Here is a 20,278-nt window from a genome sequence, read left to right as displayed (position 1 = left end):
TTTGTCCGTCTGTCCGTCTGTTTGTCTGTTTGTCCGCACAGAATAAATATGATTTTCTGTGCAACCATTGGTCCGATTGACAGGAAATTTTCACCATAGGTGTCACTCCACCTGTAGAATATTTCTATGGTAATCATGACGTCATATGTCACGTGGTTCGGCCGCCTTCATGGAAAAAAAACAAACAACTTTGCACCTCTATATCTCCGAAAGGGCTCAACAGAAAAAATTGAGACATGGCTCATTGTGAAGAACTCTCCATGGGGAATCAAATATGTTAATGATGTCATAGGTGCCTCCATTATGACGTCATAATTCGAAAAGTACAAAACTTCATCCGATCAAGATGAAATGTCGAGCATAATCTCGGAATAAATTAGTGGAGAAAAAAAAATGATTTCATCGGTCACGTGGTTTGGCCGCCATATTTGTTTTACCACAGCCTAAAAAACCACTGAAAATACATCCTGGTGAGGGTATGCAATCTCTGATTGCTCTTTCTTGTTGGTAATGTACCCAGGGGGTGGGGTCAAAATGATATGAATCTTGCACGTTTTTGCCATTTGATGATCATAACACCCAAGTTTGTGATTTTTTACACTACCGTTCAGGAGGAGACAACATGATTGACAGACGGACGGACCGACAGTGCTGATTACAAAATGACTTCGATGAAGCGTCTTCATATTTTTCAAAAAGCATGGGATAACAAGGATAAGCCTCCCATGGCTAAAGAGAGGTAACAAACTACTTCCTGCATGCAAATAACATAAATGCACCATTTAACATGGAACACCGAGGAATTTAACGTAATTCCCAAAAAAGAAAAAAAAACAGAGGCAATAGACCCCAATTTTTCAAATGCTGCGAGCAAACTTTGGGACATCACGGGTGATGAAGGTTGTGGTCAAGTTTCATCGAAATTGTTTGTGTCGTTCTAATGTGGGTGGATGGGGGGGGGGGGGGTCAAACCTGGACCCACTTTGACCCTGGTAGACCCTCTGAGAGCTCGATTTTTTTTATGCCATGAGAAAACTCGAGTTTCAACACACAAAATGTAATCTTAGCCAAGTTTGGTCACAATCCCATTAGCAGTTTCAGAGAAGAAGTTGCAAGTGTTCACGGACAAACTGACCCCTCAACATCCCATAAGCTCCCGGGAAAAATGTTCCAGGTGAGCTAAAATTTACCTTGTGCCCACATCAAAAATCCATTCCTATTAGACAAGACAACGCTGCACCAAAAGAGATTATACAAGTTTCAAAAATACAAAAAAAAAATGGCAGAAGATCAAGATATGTGTTGACATGTGATGTTGTGTATAAAAATATATATACATAAATATATCACACACCAGACGTGGGTCTTAAACCATCATCCTGAGAGCGAAGGCTGCAGACATAATTGAAACCGATTCCAGAGAAACCAGAAACGTTGTCCAGCTGCACATTTTGGAATCCCAATATCTTTTCACAGAAACTGGAAAGTTCCCGAATAACATTCTCCAAGTTGATGAAAATGCTTCCCAAAAGCGAAGAACCTGCAATCTGGACATGTTGCGGCTTCGAAAAAGAATTCATAAATTTACAGAAGTCAGCATACATCGCAAATTGAAATTTCTCTTTGGCGAGAGAGAGGAGTTCGGTCCGCAATGGATCTGACTCAGTACAAGCTCGAATAACCTTCTGATTCTCAATTCCAAGCGTATCGATCACTGCTTGGGCTGTTTCTGCTCTCAGGCCTTGAGACTTGAGCCACATCAAGAAGCTCTCCATTTCACCGATGACCTGCCAGGGATACAATCAACACCTGTGTTAAACACAGAAAAGTTATACATGCTATTTTCCTGACTACGTTTGGAATTTTTGTGAGTTATTTCCATTGACAATCCAATCAATTATTATCCAATAAATCCGGGCATATGCATCCAGTTTGTTCACCCGCTGTGCCCCATTTTGTAAGTTTCCTTATCAATCAGCATCTCACGAATTTGAGTTTTTATATACCAAGACAAAAATAATCCCAGGGCAAACTAGTAGACAATTCGGCCCATTATGCTGCGCCACATCAACACCAGACCAATTTTATCCGCAAAAACGATGCAATTTCATTGGGGGAATGAGGGGATGAATGTGGATGAGATGATGTGGCACGGCCAGGGATTTCCCAAGCGCATCAAATACAAATGGAGAACTACCTTTATGTTAATTATTTAAATTTAAAAAAGAGAAAAAAGCAATATTCATATATATGTACATACATGTACATATCATGGTTCTTGAAAGTATTGTGAAGGCGATTTGTGTTACACAATATTCAAGTATATAATTCAATTTAAATGAAGGTTTAAACGTGTAAATCTTACGATAATTCATCAAATATCCGTCTGTCCATTCGAAGGTACCGCAAAAATGGCGGAGCCGATCGGAACGATATTTTGGGTGGTTAATCCTGGGACCCCTTGGAGTAAAATAGGCTGTATTGTTTTTCCAATTTTTCAAAGTTTTCTAATTTTCCAAACATGATGGAATAATATTTACCGATATGAACAGTGATGTGGCTTTTGTTGAAATTCTACAAATACCGTTTAGATTTTGATGAGAATTACGAACCTGCAGCGAATCCGGAAGTGGACAGATGATGGCAATGCACGGGTTTGACAACATCCCAATACAACAGTCATTCATTTGTCATGTTAAATCGTTAAACGTTAATCGTGTTAATCGTTTTGTTAAAGGATAAGCCTCCCGTGGCGAAAGGCATGATTGGAATTGAGTGAATACAGGTACGATTTTGAATTCGTAATTGTGCTCACCCAACCGTATGGAACTTCACATCAGGATTTAAATATTAGTTTGTCACAAATGTTGTTGAAAGTTTATTTTTCTTATTAATGCTATTTAATTTGTGATTGGAGTTATGCTGTTCGGAATGAAAAAAAGAGATATCGAGTTCAAGTGAATGACGAAATGCAGTGACATTTTTACGTTCTAAACGTGAAATTCGCGGATCGCCATATACAGATTCGCCACAGACCCACGATCGATGTTTCTACATGTGAACGTACCTATTTGTTTGGAGATGGGCACGTTTTTCATGGAAGTCCTTCACGAACTTGCTGTCCATGTCTGACGTGCGACTGAAGGTGCGACAGGAATGTGGAATTTAATGGTTTCACGCTTTAGCATTCGCCGTTTCTGCATTGTCCGTTTGCTTATGGCCGCCCACCCGTGCTTAGCACAGGTACCTCACTGGTTTAAGAAATTCAAGGTTTACCACCATTTATCCACCGGCTATTGCACCACCTTATCATTCTAACACCGTGGTTCCCAACCTGGGGCCCATGGCCCCCTGGGAGGGGGGGGGGGGCATGGTGTATTTCTCCGGAGGCCATGGCGTAATTTGAACCATACTAAAAATTCAATATTGTTTTTGGTTTTTTTTGACATTGTTTTGACTTTGATATTGTTATGTTTTTTTCCGATTGCAGATTTGACGTTGTGGCTTCTGGGAGGAAAAAAAAGAAAGTATCTTGACGAATACATAAAGCTTGGATTCACGTTCATTACCGTGTCTGGCCAAGAGAAACCACAATGTGTGCTGTGTCACAAGGTTTTGATTACTGAACCCATGAAGCCATCCAAGTTGAAGTTGCACCTCGAGACGAATCACGCACAACATGCAAAGCAGGATCCAGAATTTTTCAAGCGGCATGAAAGAAATTTAAAGTGACAGAATTTGGATGAGGGAGGAGCTTTTCAACAACAAAATGTTGCAACTGTCCAGGCTTCTTCTGAAGTTTCTCTTGAAATTGCAAAGAAGAAAAAACCCCACTCGATTGGGCAGACACTCATCAAGCCTTGTACCCTCCTCATTGTCGAACGGGTTCTCGGGAAGGCAGAGGCTCGCAAAGTTGAACAAGTGTCTTTATCGAATAACACAGTGCAGCGTCGTATCCGTGACATGTCGGAAAATGTGAAACAACAGATCATCAATGAGATTAAGGCGGCGCCTTTCGACTTGTATTCTTTTCAACTTGATGAATTGACCGATGTTATTTCCTGCTCCCAGCTACTGGCATTCGTTCGCTATGTCAAGGGAGATGATATCAAGAAAGAATTCTTGTTCTGCAGTGCCCTGGGAACAACGACAAAAGCTAATGACATCATGGAAAAAATGAAGTTGTTGTTCGATGCGGGGGGAATTCAGTGGGAGAATGTATGCGATGTCTGTACTGACGGTGCTCCTGCCATGCTTGGTTCCAAATCCGGATTCCAAGAAAAAGTGAAGATGCTGGCACCACAAGCGAAAGGAACCCACTGTATGATCACAAGGGGCATTCTTAGGAAAAATGCCAGGTGCACAGAAAAGGCCCTTCTGTGTGGTATGTGCCATGTGGCAAATGATAGAAAAGGCCTCTTAATATGGTATGTGGCAAACGAGAGCAAAGGCCACTTTATATGGTATGTGGCAAACTTTAGGAAAGGCCCCTTTATATGGCATGTGCCATGTGGCAAACTATACAAAAGGCGCCTTTATATTGTATGTGCCATGTGGCAAACTATAGAAAAGGCCCCTTTATATGGTGTATGCCATGTGGCAAACTATACAAAAGGCCCCTTTATATGGTGTATGCCATGTGGCAAACTATACAAAAGGCCCCTTTATATGGTGTGTGCCATGTGGCAAACAATAGAAAAGGCCCCTTTATATGGTGTGTGCCGTGTGGCAAATAATAGAAAAGACCCCTTTATGTGGTGTGTGCCATGTGGCAAACAATAGAAAAGGCCCTTTTATATGGTGTGTGCCATGTGGCAAACAATAGAAGAGGCCCTTTTATATGGTTTGTGCAATGTGGGAAACAATAGAAAAGGCCCCTTTATATGGTGTGTGCCATGTGGCAAACAATAGAAGAGGCCCTTTTATATGGTGTGTGCCATGTGGCAAACAATAGAAGAGGCCCTTTTATATGGTGTGTGCCATGTGGCAAACAATAGAAGAGGTCCTTTTGTATGGTGTGTGCCATGTGGCAAACAATAGAAGAGGTCCTTTTTGTATGGTGTGTGCCATGTGGCAAACAATAGAAGAGGCCCTTTTATATGGTGTGTGCCATGTGGCAAACAATAGAAAAGGCCCTTTTATATGGTGTGTGCCATGTGGCAAACAATAGAAAAGGCCCTTTTATATGGTGTGTGCCATGTGGCAAACAATAGAAAAGGCTCTTTTATATGGTGTGTGCCATGTGGCAAATAATAGAAAAGGCCCCTTTATATGGTGTGTGCCATGTGGCAAACAATAGAAGAGACCCTTTTATATGGTGTGTGCCATGTGGCAAACAATAGAAAAGGCCCCTTTATATGGTGTGTGCCATGTGGCAAACAATAGAAGAGGCCCTTTTATATGGTGTGTGCCATGTGGCAAACAATAGAAGAGGCCCTTTTATATGGTGTGTGCCATGTGGCAAACAATAGAAAAGGCCCCTTTATATGGTGTGTGCCATGTGGCAAACAATAGAAAAGGCCCTTTTATATGGTGTGTGCCATGTGGCAAACAATAGAAGAGGCCCTTTTATATGGTGTGTGCCATGTGGCAAACAATAGAAAAGGCTCTTTTATATGGTGTGTGCCATGTGGCAAACAATAGAAGAGGCCCTTTTATATGGTGTGTGCCATGTGGCAAACAATAGAAAAGGCCCCTTTATGTGGTGTGTGCCATGTGGCAAACAATAGAAGAGGCCCTTTTATATGGTGTGTGCCATGTGGCAAACAATAGAAAAGGCCCCTTTATGTGGTGTGTGCCATGTGGCAAACAATAGAAAAGGCCCCTTTATATGGTGTGTGCCATGTGGCGAACAATAGAAGAGGCCCTTTTATATGGTTTGTGCCATGTGGCAAACAATAGAAAAGGCCCTTTTATATGGTGTGTGCCATGTGGCAAACAATAAAAGAGGCCCTTTTATATGGTGTGTGCCATGTGGCAAACAATAGAAAAGGCCCCTTTATATGGTGTGTGCCATGTGGCAAACAATAGAAAAGGCCCCTTTATATGGTGTGTGCCATGTGGCAAACAATAGAAAAGGCCCTTTTATATGGTGTGTGCCATGTGACAAACTAGAAGAGGCCTATTATTATTATTATTATTATTATTATTATTACACTGTATTCTATTAATATTATAAAGAATCACTTCAAATGATCGTTTTGCAGAATATCTTTTTCAGTGTTGATAATAAAATGAGAAACTCTGAACAAACGTTTTCCTCAGAAGATCCGACCCGATCTCTGTTTCAGACGCCTGTGGAAAAGGACACAGAGCCGATGTTTGTTCAAGCAAGTCACGTTCCACGTCCAGCCCGGAAATGACGCCGGAAGTACATCCCCACCGTATTGCCAAGAAATCCATAATCACCACAGCACTCAAATAGACGTAGAAGAACTATGCAGGCCGCTGTGTGGCCCCTCCGCCGCAACGCGGCAGCCATTTTAGTTAGCGCAAGACACCTCCGCTTTCTGCGTACAGATAGGTCTATTGTTAACATGAGCAGTGTGAATGTTCAACAAATATCAGCAATATGCCTTCTTGTGCTGCAATAAACTGTACAAATCGACTTGTGAAAGGTTCTGGGAAAACATTCCACAGGTAAGTAATTTATTTTTCTTAATTATGAAGAGTTTACTCGCCAAACTCTAGTTAAACTTTCACGTTATGCACAGATGTAGTTTTTCGTTTATGTAGTCCCAGCTAATGAGGAACACTCTAGCTTCCTATGGCGTCATCAAGGACAGTGAAGGCAACTCCATCAAGTGGCAGTACATCAAAGAGCTCTATAATGTGCAAGAACACGAAGGCCTACGCTTGGGCAATAAACTGAAAAATGCCCATATAGAGTGGCAAAAACAAAAAATGAAGGTGAACTTGGCGGCCCAGACGCTAAGTAGACAACTCTTGTATGGTGCTGTTCTCTATTGCGTTCTCATCTTGTGTAATACTGCGCATTGTTATTTGCATATTCTGTATCTATTATCTTATTCTAATATCTACCATCGCTTTCTTTGTCTTGCAGATTGATTGTTCATCGTTGTTGCTAATAAATCTGCATTCAATTGATACATCCTTGTTTATGAACAATCAACTCATCTGAAGATGCCTGCTGCAGTCTGCCCCTTCCCGAGCTGTGTCTACGTTACTGACAGCACTGACAATGCCGTTGCTGCTATCCAGCTCTCCATCCACGCCATGACTCACACGTCCATTGCACCAGCCAAACCGGACAAAGTCAGCCGTCCTCGTATCCAAACCGGCGGTACCAGCGAAGATTGGCAATATTTCACCAGAAGATGGGATGGTTACAAGGCAGCGACCCAGATAATCGGCAATGATGTTCGCGTTCAACTCCTTGAATGTTGTGATGATAACCTACGACGTGACCTCCACCGCAGCAACCCACGCATTGAAATCAAGGACGAGGCAGCTATACTACAAGCCATTCGGTCCCTTGCTGTCCGAGAGGAGAATACCATGGTGTCTCGCGTAAACCTCCACAACATGCGACAGGACCGAGAAGAACCAATTCGTACCTACGCAGCCCGTCTGGCTGGTCAAGCTGAGATCTGCAAGTTTTCTGTTGTATGCTCATGCAATCCCCCTACTGATGTCAACTACACCAAGGACATGGTTCGCGACGTCCTATGTCGGGGACTCGCCGATCAAGATATACAACAGGACATTCTCGGCGATCAAAATCAGAACATGAGCTTGGAGGAAGTTCTCATTTTCGTCGAGGCCAAGGAAGCAGGGAAACGTTCCCAGAATGCCTTGCTCGATAGTGAAGGCGCTCATGGCGCAAGCCAATACAAAAACTGGAAGAACAAAAGAGCCCTGATCACTACCGACAAGCAGGCGGCCATTTGTAGTTATTGCGGCAAAACTGGTCATGGCAAACAGCCGAACATCGACCAAAGGCGTCAATTCTGCAATGCCTACGGGAAAACATGCAGTAAATGCGCCACTCGCGGCCATTTTGCACATGTCTGCCGGGGAGGCACGAAAAAGGCGGACAACAAACCTACGGACAAATCAATGGATGCTCATGATGTGGAAGAAAGCAGCCAGGTCCACGATCTCCTCTGCTCTGTCACGGAACGAGAAACGGCCATTTGGAAGCCGCAAATTAAAAGGGCCATGGCCACCTTGTCAACTCCACTACACCTCGACCACCATATATTTGACCACCTCTCTGGCTGGACCAAGAAGAAGTCTCAACCACAGCCGTACATAAAACTCATAGCACGGATCGATAAGGAATCTTATGACCATTTCGGCCAGCCACTGTCATCCCGACCAAAATCGGCCAGGCTCCAGGCCATGGCCGACACTGGCTGTCAAAGCTGCCTCACAGGACTTAATATTTTCCACAAACTCGGGCTGCGTAATGAAGACCTGTTACCTGTCAACCTGAAGATGAATGCTGTTAACAGTGGAAGGGTCCGGATTATCGGCGCCATGCTCCTACACCTGTCTGGTCGCACAGCCAATGGCGACATTATTGAAACCCGACAAATCTGCTACATCTCACCTGACACACGGAACATGTATCTCAGTCGTGAAGCATGCGTCGATCTAGGCCTCGTGTCTAGTAGCTTCCCAACCATTGGCGAATCCAACACAGTTGGTGCTGCAGTGGCAGCAGTTATCGATGCAAATTGTAACTGCCCGGAAAGATCGCTTCCCCCTACACTGCCTACATCTATCCCATTTCCGGCCACTGACGAGAACCGAGAGAGGCTGGAGAAATGGCTACTGGAGTACTACAAAAGCAGCACATTCAATGTCTGCGAACACCAGCCACTACCCCACATGGAAGGTCCGCCTCTCACACTGATGGTTGACCCCGAGGCAACACCAAAAGCGGTGCACACCCCAGTGCCTGTCCCCTTACACTGGCAGGCAGAAGTCAAGGCTGGTATCGATCGCGACATCAGGTTAGGGGTTCTGGAACCGGTGCCAATTGGTGAACCAGTGACATGGTGCAGCAGAATGGTCGTCTGTCCAAAGAAGGATGGGACCCCACGGAGGACAGTTGATCTGCAACCACTGAATGCGCACTGCACACGTGAGACCCACCACACCCAGTCACCCTTCCATCAAGCAATGGCGGTGCCACATAACACCAAAAAGACGGTAACAGACGCCTGGAATGGCTATCACAGCGTTCCAATCAGAGAATGTGACCGCCATCTGACAACGTTCATCACACCATGGGGCCGATACCGTTACTGCACCACTCCCCAAGGTTACATCGCTTCAGGTGATGGATACTCCAGACGATTTGACGAAATTGTATCGGACTTCAAAAACAAGTCCAAATGTATTGATGATACCATCATGTGGAGCGACACATTGGAAGAGAGCTTTTTTCAGGCATGCAACTGGCTCGACCTGTGCGGCCGTAATGGGATTACGCAAAATCCGACGAAATTCCATTTTGGTCAGGACACGGTCGAATTCGCTGGATTCGAGATCACCATGGACAGTGTACGACCATGCCAAAGGTATCTCCAAGCGATACAGGACTTCCCCACACCAAAAACAATTACTGACATTCGCTCCTGGTTTGGGCTAGTCAATCAGGTAACATACTGCTTCAGCATGACCGAGAGGATGCGACCTTTTCGGGACCTCCTAAAACCATGCACCCCCTTCTACTGGGATGCAACACTACAATCCCTATTCGAAGAATCAAAACGACTCATCATATCTGAAGTCGCAAATGGGGTCCGGATCTTTGACAAGGAACGGACAACATGTCTCGCAACTGACTGGTCGAAGGATGGGATTGGCTTCTGGCTCCTCCAAAAACACTGCAGATGCCCTGGTGAAACCCCACAGTGCTGCCCCGATGGCTGGAAAATCACCCTTGCTGGAGGCCGCTTCACCCATGCAGCGGAGTCGCGCTATGCTCCGATAGAGGGTGAAGCTCTAGCAGTGGCCGACAGCCTGGAAAAAGTAAAGTATTTTGTGTTGGGATGCAAGAACCTGATTATTGCCGTCGATCACAAGCCCTTAATCAAGCTTCTTGGTGACAGACGATTAGAGGACATCCATAACACGCGGCTTGCCAACTTGAAAGAAAGGACCCTAGCATATCGTTTCCGAATTATCCACATCCCGGGAAAACGACACTGCGTACCAGATGCGATTTCACGACATCCGTCGGGTGCCAGACCATCGGAACGACTGCCACTGGTGGATGACATTTCCTCCATTATGGATGTGGCCACATCGACTACACTAAGACAGCACACCTTGACTGGGCTGTGGACCACAGATGACGACACTGGCATGGAAATGGCTATTTCTATGGCAGCCATCAAGACACTCGATTCTGTGCGGTCCGTCACTTGGGACGATGTTCGGGACGAAACAGCAAGTGACACTCAGATGCTGCAGTTACTCAATTCTATTGAGCAGGGTCTACCTGCCAGTCGGGACGATTTCCCTGTGTCCATTTTGGAATACTTTCCCTTCCGTGAACACCTCTACACTATTGATGGCATAGTGGTCTACAAGGGGAGGATTATCATCCCACCGAAGCTACGGAAGCTTGTCCTTGAGAATCTTCATGCTGCTCACCAAGGAGTCACGGCTATGACCACCCGGGCCAGCAGCTCGATCTTTTGGCCTGGAATCACTCCCCAGATTCATGAGATGCGCGATCGCTGCTCACACTGCAATCGGATGGCCCCATCGCAACCAAGCGCTCCACCTACAGCCTCAGCTGAACCTGCCTACCCTTTCCAGTACGTTTGTTCAGATTACTTTCATCACAAGGGTCGGAGTTATTTGGTCACCGTTGATCGTTACTCTAATTGGCCAATCATTCAGCTAACAACTGGCGGGGCACAAGGCCTAGTGAAATGTCTGCGGTCGAACTTCGCCACTTATGGTATCCCCGACGAATTGGCATCTGACTGTGGGCCAGAATTCACGGCACATGACACCCAAGACTTCTTGCGTCGGTGGGGCGTTAACCATCGGTTGTCATCCACTGCCTTCCCACACAGCAACTGTCGTGCCGAGATCGCAGTCAAAACATCGAAAAGATTGATCACCGATAACACTGGTTCCAATGGTGAACTAGACACTGATCGGTTCCAACGTGCAATACTCCAGTACCGGAATGCACCGGATCAGGACACTAGGTTGTCTCCAGCCATGATCATCTTCAAGAGGCCAGTCAAGGACTTCATACCCATCATCCCAGGCAGATACTTGCCATCGGACACCTGGCGGGAAACACGCAACAATCGTGAGGAAGCTTTGCGCATTCGGCATGCCAGGGAGATCGAAAGACTCTCTGAACACACGACAAAACTACCTCCACTGGCCGTCGGGGACCATGTCCGGATCCAGAACCAGACCGGCCTGGAACCACGAAAATGGGACCGGACCGGAACCGTGATTGAGGTAAAACAATTCGATCAATACGTTGTCAAGGTGGATGGCTCCGGAAGAATCACTCTCCGGAATCGTAAGTTCCTGCGACGTTTTACGCCTTTCAGCATGACAACTCCCACTACGACTGGCAAAAGTGGCATGCTGCCAACCGTTATGCCAAGTGTTATGCCAATCGTACCGAAATACTTAATGTCTGGTACCCAACCCATCGCCGCTCCAAGAGTCTGTCTCAATCCTGTTACCACTCCCCAGAAGGGTGAACCCCAACATGTCATTGCGCCGGGCTTACCTTCACAGACACTCCGCTCCACCACCGCGATGACACCACCCGCGAGAGTCGCTAACCAACCACATGTGCAGACCACCGCCACACCTCCACGGTCACTGCCTATTTCTGCCCCCTTGACGGTTCGGGTGATGATGGACCAGCTGGAGGGGACTCCGGCGTCGGACAGGGCGATAGTGAACCACCCACCGGAGACTCCCACAATGGACCAGGAAATTACGAACTGCCCTCAGAGGACTCCAACGATTGATCGGGTGGTGACGGGCCGCCCGAAGCGAATTATCAAACCACCAGCCCGATTCAATTCAGTAGAATATCAATTATAAACTCATGTGATCCTTTTTCTCGGTCTCCAGTTTCGTTCCATTCTGTGTCACAATTGAACGTTTTTGGGAAAGGGAGATAGACAACTCTTGTATGGTGCTGTTCTCTATTGCGTTCTCATCTTGTGTAATACTGCGCATTGTTATTTGCATATTCTGTATCTATTATCTTATTCTAATATCTACCATCGCTTTCTTTGTCTTGCAGATTGATTGTTCATCGTTGTTGCTAATAAATCTGCATTCAATTGATACATCCTTGTTTACTAAGTACGAGTGTTGCAGATGCCATCGAGTTCTTAAGAGATCAAGGCCTTCCACAATTTAAGGGATGTGAAGCTACAGTGAAATTCATACGCAGAATAGACATTTTGTTTGATGTCTTGAACTCCCGCAACCCAATAGCTCGTGGTTTTAAAGGACCACTTAGGCAGTCCAATCACCATCTTTGGCAACCGTTCTTGTCCGATGCATATGATTACATTGCCAACCTAACAGATGCAGGCGGCAGGAAAATGCTTTCCACTCCACGGAAAACCCCGATCATTGGGTTTTTAGCTGGCATCAGGAGTGTCCAGAACATGTATGAGAAGCTAGTTGCAGCGGATCAACCCAGACTCAAATATCTGCTCACCTACAAGATGAGTCAGGATCATCTTGAACTTTTCTTCTGTGCTATGCGGTCATCCTTAGGGAGGAATAACAATCCAACCGCCAGAGAATTCTCAACATCGTACAGGAAGATGCTCGTCCGGCATGAAATTGAAGGCGTCATTGGAAACTGCCGAGCACAAGACAAGACAAGCATACTTAATGTTTCCAGTGCAATAACAACAGCTGCTGATGTTAACAATGATGATGACATGCTTCTGATGAGGAAGTATGACTTGACTTTGAGGAGCCCAGCAATGACAGATCATGTTTATGCGGATGTGCCGAATGTTTCTACACTTTTAGAGTACAAGAACTCCGTGATAGGTTATGTTGCTGGATATGTTGTGAAGATGACTGAAAAACATCTCTCTTGCGAAGAGTGTATTGCTTCGTTAACCACTGGAGAAGTGATGGTCGGCAGCTTGCTGGAAAAGAAGAACAGAGGTGGTCTAGTGAGGCCTTCTCCAGACGTGGTGAAAGTCTGTAAAACAACAGAGAGGTGTTTCCAGAGGATGCTAAGTGTGACTGGCGGTGAACTCCCTCAAGCGTCTCGTCTTACTCAGGCCATTTCATCTGCTGTTCTTGCCGAAGTGAATTGCCACACCATTTTTGGTTCCCTGTCCGATCATATGTTTGATTGCGAGGCAGATAAGAATCATGTGTACATTCTCATAAAGCGTATTGCTTCATCGTACGTCAAGATCCGAATGCATCATCTTGCCCGATTGAAGAATGAGAAGTTGAGTGGACCATTTGTAAGAAAACAATTATCAAAATTAATCTTGTTCAAACACCAGTGAGCTTTTATACAGAAAAAGTCAAGTTCTGTGATGGAGAAACTATCATACTGAGAATTGGCATGAGAAGGGAGTGGAAAGGGGGAGAGAGAGAGAGAGAGGGGGGGGGGGGGGGATTGTGTGTTTGTTTTTAGAGCTGGAGAGACAATTATGTTGAGAACTGGAAAATAATAGAGGAAGAGAGGAGCAGGAAAGAGAAGGAGGGAGAGAGTGGTAAAAAGTACATGAGAAAGGAGCAATAGGCAGAAAGAGAAAGAGAGGGAGAGGGGGTACAAGAACCAGCAAATAGTAAGGAGTGAGAGATTAGCAGCTAGAGATGAAATGGAAAACTACCGGGGAATTCGGATAAACTATGTCAAGATTCCAGGAAAATGCTTCGACAGAGATTTAAATTATGAATAGAATTCATAAAATAGTGTTTAAAAGCAACACAACACCGTCCAATATAAAAATTCACGTCCACTCATCCACTTCCACTAGGCCTAGCTAGCGCACACGTTCGCCTATTCAGTTCTTGCGCTAACTAAAATGGCGGCGTGAGCGCGCGAGCGGGGCCACCGCTGTGTGTGTGTCGTGAACGGGCATAGGTCTTCTACGTCTATTTGAGTTCTGTGATAATCACCCACTTGGGCCACTGGGCGGTGTATGTTGTATGGTCCAACAAGTTGACACCCGCAACAACATACCGGGACGTGTGTACATGCGTCAAGTATACTTGCATTGTACATTGTACATTTGCATAATACATTGTATATTTGGATTCTAACAGGTTTCATCGAATCCAGTGAATCCCTGCTGAATCATCAATGTCAAATCATATCCGACATTATGTGACGTCGCACTTAATTTGAGGTAGAAATGATGAGATAATTAATTGATATTCCCCGTTTTTTATAATTAATTGATATAAAATAAATGTGTCACTCCCCACGATGCCCACGTGTACTTACATTCGTGTTCTGCTAAAATGGATTCCTAAAACTTGTCTGACTTTTTACCAGATAACAAACTCGTTTTTCACTCACCTGGACTTTCGTCCGGCAAACGTATCGATCGAGCAGTGTGTGTGTGTGTGTGTGTGTGTGTGTGTGTGTGTGTGTGTGTGTGTGTGTGTGTGTGTGTGTGTGTGTCTGTCCGTCTGTCTGTCTGTCTGTCACTGTCAGTGAGTGAGTCAGTGAGTGTGAGTCGGTGAGTGTGAGTCGGTGAGTGTGAGTCGGTGAGTTGAGTGTCATTAAGTGAGTGGGTGCAAGTGAGACAGTCAGAGAGTGTCAGTGAGTGAGTCATTGGGTGTGAGTCAGTCAGTGAGCGAGTCTTTGACTTCGAGACACACAGTGAGTGAATTGTATGAGTGAGTCACAGTGATTGAGTTGAGTGAGTCAGTCAGTGAGTGATTGAGTCAGTCAATGAGTGAGTGTATATGTGAGTGTTTCAGTGAGTGTGTGAGTTAGTCAGTTGAGTGAGTCAGTGAGTGAGTGGGTGTAAGTGAGACAGTCTGTGAGTGAGTCAGTCATTGAGTGAGTCAGTCAGTGAGTGAGTCAGTTCGTGAGTGAGTCAGTCATTGAGTCGGTAAGTGAGTCAGTCATTGAGTCGGTGAGTGAGTAAAAGTCAGTCAGTGAGTGAGCAAGAGTAAGTCATTGAGTGAGTGAGTGGGACAGTGAGTGAGTGGGTCAGTGAGTGCGTGAGTAGGTCAGTGAGTGAGTGAGTGGATCAGTGAGTGATTGATTGATTATGTGAATGTGTCAGTCAGTCAGTGAGTGGGTGAGTGGTTGATTGATTATGTGAATGAGTCAGTCGGTCAGTGAGTGGGTGAGTGATTGATTGATTATGTGAATGAGTCAGTGAGTAGGTGAGTGATTGATTGATTATGTGAATGAGTCAGTCAGTCAGTGAGTGGGTGAGTGGTTGATTGATTATGTGAATGAGTCAGTCAGTCAGTGGGCCATTCACAGGGGCAGATTAACATTTTTTGGGGCCCTGGGCACAAAACACCGATCTTTACGAAACCTCACCAAATCATCGAGTTGGCCATAAGGAAAAACAAAACTGTTGATTTTGAGTTCAAAAGGTCAGCAAAGGCCAAATGTCAACAATTTTGGCAGATTTCTAAAAATCCTCAATTTTCATCCAATTCACTTGAAATATAAAGAGCATTGGCAGATCAAAACAATGAATTCAGGCCGCAACTATTTTTGACGTCAACATCGGCCAAAAGGTCAAAAACTTATTTTCGGGATTTCGCAAGCTTCGTACTATGTTCAACAAGTTTCTTGTTTGTCTGTTTGTATGTCAATTGCCCACAAGTTACAATTCGGAGGTCATCACAACTGAGAAGCCTTTTGATTTTTAGGTCAAAGGTTATCTTGAGGTCTGATTTTAAAAGTCATTTTTCATCCAATTGCCGTGAAAGTTGAACAGCATTCGCAAATTGAATCACCGAATTGGGGAATGAACTATTTTTTGAGATTAAAAGGTCAAATGTCAACTCAAGGTCAAAGATCTAAAATCATCAATTTATGTCTGAAACAGAACTACACTCTTCGACATCATGACGTCGACAGATCTGCCTCCACCCACATTATTACATCATTATAATACTTGTACCTCGTTTGCTTTAAATCCATTCAGCTGTTCTCAAGTTATCACATTTTTACCTGACATGATCTCTGACCTTTGACCTCTTGATCCCAAATTTTAATTAGTTCATATTTACATCATGACACATACCTGCACGAAGTTCTAATTTAAATCCCTTCAGCTGTTCATAAGTTATCGCATTTTTACCTGACAAGACCTTTGACCTTGGGAGCCCAAAATCTAATCAGTTAATCTTTACATCATTATAATACATATCTGCACCAAGTTTGAATTAGATCCTTTCAGCCGTTCTCAAGTTAAAAAATTATTACAGACTTTGACCTCTTGAACCCAACATCTAATCAGTTAACCTTTACATCATTATACACATCTGCACCAAGTTTGAATTATATCCTTTTAGCCATTCTCAAGTTGTAGACTTATTACAGACTTTGACCTTTGACCTCCTGACCCCAACATCTAATCAGTTAACCTTTACATCATTATACACATCTGCACCAAGTTTGAATTCGATCCTTTTCGCCATTCTCAAGTTATAGACTTATTACAGACTTTGACCTTTGACCTCTTGGCCCCAACATCTAATCAGTTCACCTTTACATCATTATACATATCTTTACATCATTATACATACATATATTTTCCTTTCTCCACGTGTGCTGTTGTCTCATCCTGTACTTCTGTCCAGGTGTGCTGTTCGCCCCGCCCCCATTATCTCCTTGCCATCCACCTTTTGCCCTGTTCACGTGACTCGTGGTGGGTCCCTCTTGGCCCTCCCCCCATTGGAATTTTGTGCATTTAAGATTGTTCACGGTTCTGTTTAAATATTATTTAAATATGTTTAAACTTTCCCCTTCAGTGTTTTATTCAGTGGTATATTAATTACAACACGCTGTTTTTCTTCATATTTGAAAGGCTTTTTCCAATTTCCTCTCCAACTCATTCCACTTCAAAAAAATTAATTAAATCCCTTATAACTCTAAATCACCGCATGCTCTAAATTCACATTCATTCCATCCCTCCTCCATCGTTCTTAATCGGATTGCTAACTTGAAAATCACAATAAACCCAATTTGTTATCAATGTTCGTCTTTCATTAATGGTGATCATCATTGTGTAATGATCATTGTGTAATGGTGATCATCAGTGTCTGCAACATCGATCAGAAGGACGCAAACTCGAGGACTCGAACACCAGCACTGGTCATTGGTGGACGTCAAAGATCCCGTGGTGTCTTTCACCAAGAATAGGTAAATTTGCTCTGGTATTTCAAGCCGCTGAAGGTTATTGACTGTACCGCGAGCCTGAGGAGAATTACTTGTACCGCGAGCCTGAGGAGAATTAACTGTACAGCGAGCCTGAGGAGAATTAACTGTACCACGAGCCTAAGGATAATTAACTGTACCGCGAGCCTGAGGATAATTAACTGTACCGCGAGCCTAAGGAGAATTAACTGTACAGCGAGCCTGAGGAGAATTAACTGTGCCGCGAGCCTGAGGAGAATTAACTGTACAGCGAGCCTGAGGAGAATTAACTGTACCGCGAGCCTGAGGAGAGGAGATCACGATTTTGGTGAGAACTGGTATTCTGAAGAGATTGGTCTTCCTAAGAAGGAGAGCTTTAAGGAGGTCATCCTGCCTGCCTGCTTTGGCCTTGGTGTTATCATCCTCCACCATTGCATTTTGATGGTCCTGTTGGTCTCCTCATCGTCTCTTCGTCGTCCTGCTCATCTCATTGCCTGTTCCGTGCCCATCCTCTCATCGCCTGCTCCGTGCCCATTCCCTCAACTGCTGCCACCAGAGATAAGACGCCATTTTGTGTCCCTCGCCCCATATGTGCTTGTGACTTGACGCCTTAGTTTTTATCGGATTTATTTTACTTCATTGTATATAGTTATTATTGATTTCATTCTCCGTTTATTTGTTTGGGATTAAACCTGTTTTGTAGCGGTTGCCGGAAGCATTACACAATCCCCTTGCACCGGCCGATGACGTAACCGGCGGGCGGTCACTTGCCCAGGCTCGTCCGGACTTGCCCGGACTTGCCTTGCCCGGGCGGACACTTGGTTTGCATACCACGCCCCGTTGAGAGGCGTGGCTTACCGATTTGCACACCACGCCCCGCCTGAGAGGTGTGGCTTTTGTGTGGTGAACTTTGGTTATAAATTGCCGCCCGTTCTATCGGGCTTTTCAGTGCTTTTGAGTTGAGCTAGAAATAAATGGCTCAATGAAACTTCATTCCTGGTGTCATCCATTTTGTCCGGCTTTATCGTGAGAGCATAGCTCCACAGTTTGGTTTTATTCAAAGCTTTATCCCGGTGTGTACCCTGGTTAGAATAGGTACACCGTATCCCTGCGTGTCGTAAGAGGCGACTAAGAGGGTTGGCGTCAGGAAGGGCATCCGGCCATAAAAACATTGCCTCAAAAAGAGAACCATGACAATGACAACTACCTATGGGCAGGGTACAGCCCGAAGTGGAGATCGGTTTCTGAGGTTTGGGACATGGAATGTAGGGACAAAGACAGGGAGATCATGAGAAGTGGTGGAAGTATTGGTCAGAAGAAGAGTGGACATATGTTGTGTGCAAGAGACAAGATGGAAAGGAAGTGGTGTGAGAATGGTGAAGGGTAGGCAGGGACAGAAATACAAGTTTGTGTAGCAAGGGTGCCCGGAGGGCGTGAATGGTGTTGGTGTCCTGTTTTCTGAGGAGTTTGTAGACAGTATGGTGAGTGTGACTAGAGTGAGTGATAGGTTGATGATGGTGAAAATGATGATTGGAAAGCTCTTGGTGAACGTCATCTCGGGATATGCTCCGCAGGTTGGTCGGAGCGATGAAGAGAAGGACAAGTTCTGGTGTGCGATAGAGAAGCTGATGGAAAACTTGAAAGATGTGGAGGTTGTTGTGGTAGGAGGAGACCTAAATGGACAGGTGGGAAGGAGTATTGACGGTTTTGAGGGAGTTCATGGGGGTTACATATATGGTGTGAGAAATGGAGAAGGTGAAAGGATTTTGGAGTTTGCTCATGAAGCTGATTTGTTGATTTGTAATACTCAGTTCCAAAAAGAGGATAATAAGCTTGTTACATACACGTCAGGTGGGTCAACGACAACCGTTGACTACCTGATGGCGCGTAGGCGAGATAGGGGGAACCTCTGGGACACAAAGGTGATCCCTGGGGAGGAGGCTGTTTCACAGCACCACTTGGTTGTCTGCGACATAAGGGTGAAAGGTGCGAGGAGAGCTCGGCGGGTGAAGTACCAACCGAGAATGAAGGTGTGGAGGTTGAAAGAGGTGACAGTAAGGGAGGCATTAAAAGAGAGGCTGAGTAGGGTAGAGGATGATGTGGTTGAGCTTGAACATGGTTCAATGTCAATGAAAGCTAGTCTGTTGGGAGCCGTTGGTGAGGTATGTGGATGGACAAAAGGACCACCGAGCCACTCGGAAACATGGTGATGGGATTGATGAAGTTGGAAAGAGGATTGACGAGAAGAGGAAGAAGTTCAAGGAGTGGCAGAAGGCAAAGGGTACGGGAGCAGAAAGAGCAGAGCATGAAAGTTATAAGGCAGCCAAGAAGGCTGCAAAGAAAACGTAGCAAAGGCGCAGGAGGCATGTAGGAAAATGTTCGGAGAAAGCTTGGATTCGGAAGAGGGTCAGAGAGCTGTATTCAGGATTGCAAAGCAGATAGCGAAAGAGAGGTGTGATGTGATGTGGGTGAGTTGCTTGAAGGATGAAGTGGGACAAATCGTTGTGGACCCAGATGGAATTAAAGGAAGATGGAAAAGATATATGGAAATGCTGTTGAATACAGAGAATGAATGGGATGGCAACATAGAGAGTAACCCAGTTTTAGGACCGGCATGGAAGATAACTGAGAAGGAAGTTGAGGAAGCGATAAAAGCAATGAAGAGTAGAAAAGTGGGAGGGCCGACGGGAGTTGTGGGAGATATGTTGAAGGCAGCAGGAAGTTGGGGTGTGAAGAGAATGACAGAGATCTGTAATCTGGTGGTGAAAGAAGGCTGCATTCCAGTGGTTTGGGAAATGAGTACCCTCGTCCCGCTATACAAGGGGAAAGGTGACCCTCTGTAGTATGGCTCGTACCGAGCGATAAAGTTATTGGAGCATGGAATGAAGGTATTGGAAAGGGTGTTGGAGAGGAGGATAAGGA

At 44.9% G+C, this 20,278-nt stretch overlaps 2 long non-coding RNA genes across 2 annotated transcripts in view; one reads left to right on the top strand and one right to left on the bottom strand.

The window, feature by feature from the left end:
- Positions 1-471: 471 nt before the first annotated feature.
- LOC144889574 (uncharacterized) lies at positions 472-6,350 on the bottom strand. The gene is made up of 2 exons (XR_013621883.1): positions 6,254-6,350; positions 472-1,787 (listed from the first exon to the last, which is right to left on the bottom strand). It is a non-coding gene; the product is annotated as an uncharacterized LOC144889574 (long non-coding RNA).
- A 71-nt stretch (positions 6,351-6,421) lies between these two features.
- LOC137416573 (uncharacterized) overlaps positions 6,422-20,278 on the top strand; it is a 471,916-nt gene continuing 458,059 nt past the window's right edge. The window contains exon 1 of the long non-coding RNA XR_010982304.2: positions 6,422-6,639. This is a non-coding gene — a long non-coding RNA (uncharacterized LOC137416573). The remainder of the gene's footprint in view (positions 6,640-20,278) is intronic.

This window comes from Myxine glutinosa, chromosome 1, assembly GCF_964187855.1.
Source record: "Myxine glutinosa chromosome 1, kmMyxGlut1.1, whole genome shotgun sequence".
NCBI classification, from domain to species: Eukaryota; Metazoa; Chordata; class Myxini; order Myxiniformes; family Myxinidae; genus Myxine; species Myxine glutinosa.
Note: the sequence above shows the minus strand (reverse complement) of the source record. Positions and strands in the feature narration are given on the sequence as shown.